This window comes from Dipodomys merriami, unplaced genomic scaffold, assembly GCF_024711535.1.
Source record: "Dipodomys merriami isolate MVZ:Mamm:240054 unplaced genomic scaffold, mDipMer1.0.p SCAF_1276, whole genome shotgun sequence".
NCBI lineage: Eukaryota > Metazoa > Chordata > Mammalia > Rodentia > Heteromyidae > Dipodomys > Dipodomys merriami.
This window is the reverse complement of record NW_027202578.1, coordinates 27,633-36,175: the sequence shown is the minus strand read 5'-3', so window position 1 is coordinate 36,175 and position 8,543 is coordinate 27,633.

Below are 8,543 nucleotides of genomic sequence, written 5' to 3'. Positions count from 1 at the left end.
TTACCTGGAGGGGCGGGGGGCAGATGGGAAGGGATGAGAAGGGGAAACAAAGGAGGAGGCAACAATGCTTGATAAGAAATGTACTCATTATCTGACCCATGTAATTGTAACCCCTCGGTACAGTATTTTCACAATAAAAAATAAATAAAAATTTAAAAAATCAATGATTTTCAGTATGCCAACAATGAGAAAAGTGTGGTTGAAATTAAGAAAGCAACTTCATTCATAATAGCCCCATGAAAGATAAAATACCTAGGAATTAACTTAACCAAAGAAATGAAGGACCTCTATGATGAAAACTTTAAAAACCTGAAAAAGGAAATCCAACGGAACTTAGAATATGACAAAAACTCTCATGCTCCTGGATTGGAAAGATCAAAATTGTGAAAATGTCAATACTTCCAAAGGCTATCTACAAGTGCAATTCGATACCTAGCAATATTCCATCCTCATTCTTCAAGGAAATAGAAGTGGCAATCCAAAAACTCATATAGAAAAATAAAAGACCCAGAAGAGCTAAAACGATCCTCAATAGTAAGAACAGTACTGGAGGAATATCAATACCAAATTTCAAACTCTACTACAAAGCCATAGTAAGCAAAATAGATTGGTCCTGGCAGAAGAACAGACCTCAGGACCAATGGAATAGAATAGTACACCCAGAAATGAACCTACATACCTATAGACATCTAATGGAGCTAAAATTGGAATGGAAGAAAGACAGCCTCTTCAGTATATGGTGCTGGCAAAATTGTATAACTACTTGCAGAAAATGAAAGCTAGACCTTTATATATCACCCTGCACCAGAATCAATTCCTAATGAATGAAAGACCTCGGAGTCAAAGCAGACATCCTGAAAACATTACAGGATGGAACAGGAGAAACCGTAGTTCTCTTTGGCACAGGCCGAAATTTTCTTAATAGAGACCCAGAAACACAACCATGTAAAGAAATGTTGGACAAATGTCATTGCATGAAATTGCAGTTTCTTTTTGGCAAAGGACATAGCTAGCAAGATTAATAGAAAGCCTAAGATTGGGAGAAGATCTTCACTAGCCTTACAACAGACAAGAGTCTCATATCTAAAATATACCTGGAACTCAAAAAATTAAATCCCCCAACAACAAATCTTCAAAGAAACAACAGCCCAATAAATAAGTGGGTAAAGTCTTAAAGAGAAACTTCTCTGAAGAGGAAATAACAATGGCCAATAGACACATGAAGAAATGCTCAACCTCTCTAGCCATAAAAGAAATTTAAAACAAAACAACGTTGAGCTACCACCTCACCTCAGTTAGAATGGGTATAATCAAAAACGCTAATAATAACAGTTGCTGGAGGGGATGTGTTTAGAAGGGAATATTATTGCATTGTTGGTGGGAGTGTAAACTTGTTCAACCACTTTGGAAAGCAGTACATAGAGCTTCCCTACGACCCAGCAATCCCACTTTTGGGCATTTACCCAAATGATCACAAACAAGGCCACACTAAAGCTACCAACATGACTATGTTTATTGCAACATTATTTACCATTCATAAGATATGGAACTAACCCTGATGCCCCTCAGTAGATGAATGGATCAAGAAAATGTGGTATATATACACAATGGAATTCTATGCCTCCATTAGATAGAATGGCATTGCCCATTTGTTAGGAAATGGAAAGACTTGGAAAAATTATATTGTGAATTTATCCAGGCTCAAAGAAACATAGGTCCCATGGTTTCCCTTATTTGCAATAACTAGTATATGTTTGAGGCAAGCAGAAAATATCAGATAAGTTGATGTTAGGAAAATGGACCCTAAGATATATATTCAGATTTTTTTTTCTTTCAGGTGATTGTTTCTAACACATTGATAATATTATTTCTTTGTTGATTTGTATGTCCCTCCCCCATGGTATAAGCCCTGCTTTCACTGTATTTGAGGTTGGTATAATTTGTGGATGTAAAGGGAAAAAACAAATAGTTTAATTAGGGATACACGTGGATCCATTGCAACAATGGAGGGGTGGGGGTACAACTTTACAACTTTGGTGGGGGTGAGGAATATTGGGTGGGGGAAGTTGGGAAGGGATTTGAAGGGGAAACAAAGGAGGAGGCTACAATGCTTGATAAGAAATGTACTCATTATCTTGCCCATGTAATTGTAACCTCTCTGTACAGCATTTTCACAATAAAAAGAAAAAAAAGAAACATAAACTGAAATGCATAAAATCAGAAGCCAAGATTAATCTTTCCCCCTTTTAAATTAATTTTATAAAGTCACAGTATGCTCTCATTTATTATGTGATAAGGTTTACTCAAAAAAAACTGACTCACAAAGCCCTAATGAAATGATTGATTAAATTAATATTATCTTAGCACAAATCTACTTTAAAATACCAGATATATTTCAATAAGAGGCAAAAAAATGACCTCTATAGTTTTCTATGAAAAAAACTGCAAAATACAATCTGTTCCTCAAGGAAATGGAACTATAATTGGCAGTATTGTCAGTTTCATAATTGATGTAAGAATACTATAGTACTAATTTCAACTCAAACTAAATTATATAAAATTTATTTTGTCCCATCTATACTATCTATATCTGGTTCCCAAAATGACTTGTATTTTATCATATTTTTAATTGACTTTAAATAGTTGTATGGGAGTTTCTGTTTGACAAAGCAGTTTATGAATAGTTCTTAGTGAGCTTTTCTTCTTTTTTTTCTCTCGTGAGGTTTGAACTCTGGGTCTGGGCATTGTTTCTGAGTCCCTTTGGATGAATGCTACAGCCCTATCACTTGAGGCATAGTAGCACTTTCAGGTTTTTCTGACATTTAATTGGAGATAAGAATTTCACAGACTTTCTTGCCTGGGTTGGCTTCAATCCTCAATCCTCAGCCTCCTGATTATCCAGGATTACAGGCGTGGGCCGCTAGTGCGTGGCTTAATTCAATGCATTTTTTTGACTAGTCCTGGGCTTGAACTCAGGGCCTTGGCAATTTCCTTGAACTTCTGTTTCCTCACGCTAATACTCTATGACTTGTGTCATAGTGTCAATTCTAGCTTTTTTTGCTTATGTAGTACTGAGGAATCAAACCCACACATGCAAGGCACGCAGTCTACCACTAAACCACATTTCATGGCCAATACAATACATCTTGATGATCTTTATCCCTCATCTTCTCAATCCTATCTCATCCTTCAATTTACATAATTTTGTAGAATATTCACTGACTCACAATGTCATGTATAGTCACTCAGAGGATATATCACAGATCATATTTTATTAATAGGCTTATTCATCAACATACTAAAGTTATACATTATAGAATTCTGTGATTTTAAATTTTAAATTATCACTCAGATTCACCCACTACTATACTAAAATTTTTCCTAAGTTTAATGCAAAAGCACTCTGTAATTCTTTGATAAAGTACAATGATTCATAGAATGATAAAGAGTTGGAGTAAGAACATCACCTTCAGTTCTATAACATTTTGTCATTACTAACCTCTCAAAATACTGCAGTATTTATTAGTAGTCACTTCCTGTCATCATTTCAACCTCCCCTCCCCTTGAGCAGCTATTATTTCATATTCTACCTCTATAGATGGGCCAATTTTAAAAAGCTCATATAATTAGAAAATGTAGTCTATTTTATCCATTTCTCCCATGTATTATTACTATTTGCAAAGTAATTCCATGTAAATTTTTCTCATGGATAGAGTATATTGTTTTGTAAGAATATGAATAATTGTATAACATCCTTAATGGGCATTTCAATATTTTATTGTATGTTATTGTAAAAGGTTTTGCTATGTATATTCTTGTATATGTGTCTCATTGAACATATGTTTAAATCTATTTTTATATAAAATTATAATTCAAAATGCTGGATCATAGAGGCAACTCTATGTGTAATATCTTAAAGATTGCCAGTATGTTTAACTGACTATATCATTTTAAGTGCCAAGCACCATTGTATAAGGATTCCAATTTCTACATAATTGTTGTGCAGGGCTATCTTATTTTTTCTATTATCACTAATCTCCATATGTATGCAATGTCTAGCTATGTTATGATCTTTCCATATGTTCCTTTGTTGTTTTTACATTACTATAGAGATACGTATTTGGATTTTTTGATAACTTATTCAGGATGGTTGTAGTATTTCCTTGACATCAATATGCTCTAAATATATTTCTGATTCAAGTCTATTTGAATAAATGCACATGTATGCACACTATGTGTACATATGCATAGATTCATACTTATATTTTTATAATACAAATACCTATATATACATATATACATATATACAGATGTGAATATATGTATATAGGCATATACGTATATTATTATTTTCATTTGTCTGTAAGTTATAATTTTACATTATTAGCCAAACATGTCCTTTTTTGATTTTACTTTATTTTATTTTATGGTTAAGATGTTGTACACAGGAGCAGGGCACCAGTGGCTCACACCTATAATCCTACTCTGGAAGCTGGGATCTGATGATGGAGTTTCCAAGCCACCCTTTGCAGGAAAAGTCTATCAGACTCTTATCTCCAATAAATCACCAGAAAACCGGAAGTGGCTGTATGGCTCAAGTGGTAGAGCTCTAACCTTGAGCTGGAGAGCTGAGGGAGAGCACATAGGCCCAGACTTCAAGGCCCACGACCACCACCAACAACAATAACAATAAAAAGGAATACTGACTAAAAAAGCAATAGTATTAAGCAGTCGTAAAGATAGACTCAAGTCTAACATTTTAGTATTATCTTAGATACCAGCAGCCTTCCAATCCAATGAGCCATGAGCCCTCAGAATGTTGACCAAATTTCATAGTTTATTTACACAATCACTATAAGTAGGTATTTTCTCATCTATCATTCTTTCATTTCACCACAGAATGTATATTTATCCTTTATATCCTACTTGAATACCAAAATCTTTGGAAGATATTTATTCATTGGTGTATATTAACTGTACAAAGAAACCTTATTGAAATATTTTATACTCGCACATATTGATGAACGGCCTGATTAACCCGTTTCTCTTTCTCCATTCCCAATGCCTTTTATGTTTCAACAGTTGTCTGTGAATTTCTTTGTGCTATCTTCACACATCGTCAAAATGTATTAAAGTGTGTTCACCCACTATCATTGAAAATTATACTATAATGAATATAAAAGCAAAAATCCAAATAAATGGAGACATAAAATTTTGTTGCATTGGAGGATACAATTGAGCAAACATGTAAATTGTCTCCTCCCCTTTTTTATCATCATTCATGGGGCTTGAAATCTGGCCCTGGGCGCTGTCCCTCTGCTATTCATTTCAAAGTGAATGCTCTACTCATTGAGCAATTGTGCCACTTCTAATTTTCTGGTGTTTAATTGGACATAAGAGTCTTAAAGACAATCATATTCCAGCTGGCTTTGAACAGCAATGCTCAGATCTCAGCCTCCTATGCAGCTAGAATTAAAAACAAGAGCCAAGAGTGGCCAGCTTCACAGTTTATTTATGTATATGACAATTTCTAAAAACACTTGACTAGCAATCTTTGACTCACTGACAAAGAAAGAAAATCTGTAATATATTTCTCTGTCAAATTTTAAAGGTGTAAATTTAAAATTGCTATATTTGTAGAGGAAAGATTATACAGTTCAATGGGTCTGTAAGGCAACAGATTAGGTCCACATAAATATTATCAAGGAATATTTAATAAGGTTTAAACCAAATATTTGTGGAATGACATTCTCTTTAATAAGTGGTGATAGGTTAGACAGAATTTGGGCAAATTAAAAAGTGAACATTGACTTACACATAACAATTTATTCAAATATTAACTTCTAGCAGGAATAAAACGTATATAGAAACACATGCATGAAAGAAACAAAAACATTAAAATACATATTTAAGGGTTCATTTTCCAAACCCTTAAATATGTATTTTAATGTTTTCGTTTCTTTCATGCATGTGTTTCTAAAGCATTTATAAGATTATTTCTTTGTTGCTTTGTATGTCCCTCCCCCACAGTGTAACCCCCGCTTTCACTATATTTGATGTCAGTATAACATGTGGAGGAGATGGGGACAAACAAGTCGTTTAAGGATTCAGGTGGACCTGTTGCAACAATGAGAAGTACAAAATGTCATGTCAAAACCAGCTTTACAATGTCGGTGTGGGGGGGAGGGGGGTATGATTGGGTGGGGCGACGGGGGAGGCTGGGAAGGGAGGTGAAGGGTAAAAAAAGGAGGAGGCTGCAATGCTTGGTAAGAAATGTATGCATTATCCTGCCCATGTAATTGTAGCCCCTCTGTACAGTATGTTCTCAAATAAAATAAAATAAAATTTAAAAAAAATGTTAAATATAAAAAAACGTATATAGAACAAAAAGAGTGATGAAAATGAAAAGCAAAGGAAAATGTCTTGATAATTTTGGAGATGAAGCATTATTAAATTTGGCATTAATATTATACAAAATGAAAACGATATAGTTGAACTCAATAAAAGTATAGAACAGTTTAGTCTGTTTAAGTTCATATACAAGTAGTGAATAGAAGCTGTTAGAAGATGGCTCATGTATCTCATCCTAGCTATTTGGGAGGATGTGATTTTAGTATTGCTGTTTGAAGGCAGCCCACAATATAAAGTCCCTGAGAACCTTATTTTTAATCAGCAAAAAGCCAGAAGTGAGGCATGATTCAAATGGTAAATTGTTAACAAATTGCAACAAATCCCAGGGACCCTGAGTTCAAGCCCCAAAAACATACGTACATGTACAAAAGTAATAATAGTAATGCTAATATGATGATGATGATGATGATGATGATGATGATGATGATGATGATGAAGGGTACCCATAGTCAAGGATAAAATATTTGTAAATCCTATACCTGAAGAATGCCTTTCATCTAGATTCTACATAGAACTCTCAAAACCTAATGTTTAAAAGAACATCAATTAGAAACTAGCAAAATACATCTTGTGAAAAATAAGCACAAGAAACGCATCATCACTCATCAAATAAATGCACATTAAAACTAAAATGACATCATAAAACATGTATGAAAAAATGACCATACTAAATGCTATCAAGAAACAGATAAACTGGATTCTGAGTGCAGTAGTGCATAGTCACAGGCACTGTGACTACTCTTTCACATGTTACACAAGAGTCAGATTTCAACACAAATGACTACAATGAGATTGTGCAAAAGAGATTGCGACTTTTCCCTCTCATGAATCAAAATTCTGTCAAATGATTTCTGTCTTCCAGATATTTACACATTTCTCATAACCTTTTCTAATGTTTTGTCTTCATTCATGATGTTCATAGTACATTTTTGCTGTTGTCTCGTGTGTATATCTCATTTTTAGGGCTTGAATCTGTGTTTAATGTTCTCCCTTGTATTTTTTGCTCATGCCTCATGACACTCTATCCTAGAGCCACATCCTGACCTGCTGCTTCCTAATGGATAATTGGAGATAAGTTTTCACATATTTGTTTGTTTGGACTGACGTTGAAATATAATATACAGGTCTGAGCCTCCTGAGTATTGTAAGTGTGAAGGGGTAACAACAATCTTTGTTTACTGTTATTTTAATTATGTGGTAGAGGAAAATGGAAGTATATTTGTGTTTAGTATGAAATGTTCAAATACAAGTTGAATACCTATCAAAATTCCAAGCTCATTCTTCAAGGAAATAGAAGAGGCAATCCAAAAATTCATATGGAACATTAAATGACCCCGAATAGCAAAAATGCTCCTCAACGGAAAGAACACTGCTGGAGGAATATCAATACCAAATTTCAAATTCTACTGTAAAGCCATAGTAATCAAAACAGCTTGGTACTGGCATAAGAACAGATCTCAGGACCAATGGAATAGAATTGAAATCCCAGAAATGAACCTACAGACCTATAGCCAACTAATCTTCGATAAGGGAACTAAAATAATAGAATGGACAAAAGACAGCCTCTTCATTAAATGGTGCTGGAAAAATTGGTTAACTACTTGTAGAAAACTAAAACTAGGACCTTATATATCACCCTGCACCATAATCAACTCCAAATGGACCAAAGACCTCGGAGTCAAAGCAGACACTCTGAAAATATTACAGGATAGAATAGGAGAAACCCTAGGCCTCCTTGGCTCAGGCGAAATTTTCTTAAAAGAGACCCAGAAACACAACAAATCAAAGAAAGGTTGGACAAATGGGATTGCATGAAGTTTCAGAGCTTCTGCATGGCAAAGGACATAGCTAGCAAGATCAACTGAAAGCCCACGGATTGGGAGAAGATCTTCACTAGCCATACAATGGACAAGGGTCTCATATCTTAAGTATACTTGGAACAAAAAAAATTAAATCCCCCAACAACAAATCCTCAAAGAAACAACTTCCCAATAAATAAGTGGACTAAAGACTTGAAGAGAAACTTCTCTGAAGAAGACAGAAGGAGGGCAAATAGACGCATGAAGAAATGCTCAACCTCCCTAGACATAAAAGAAATGCAAATCAAAAAAACATTGAGATACCACCTCACA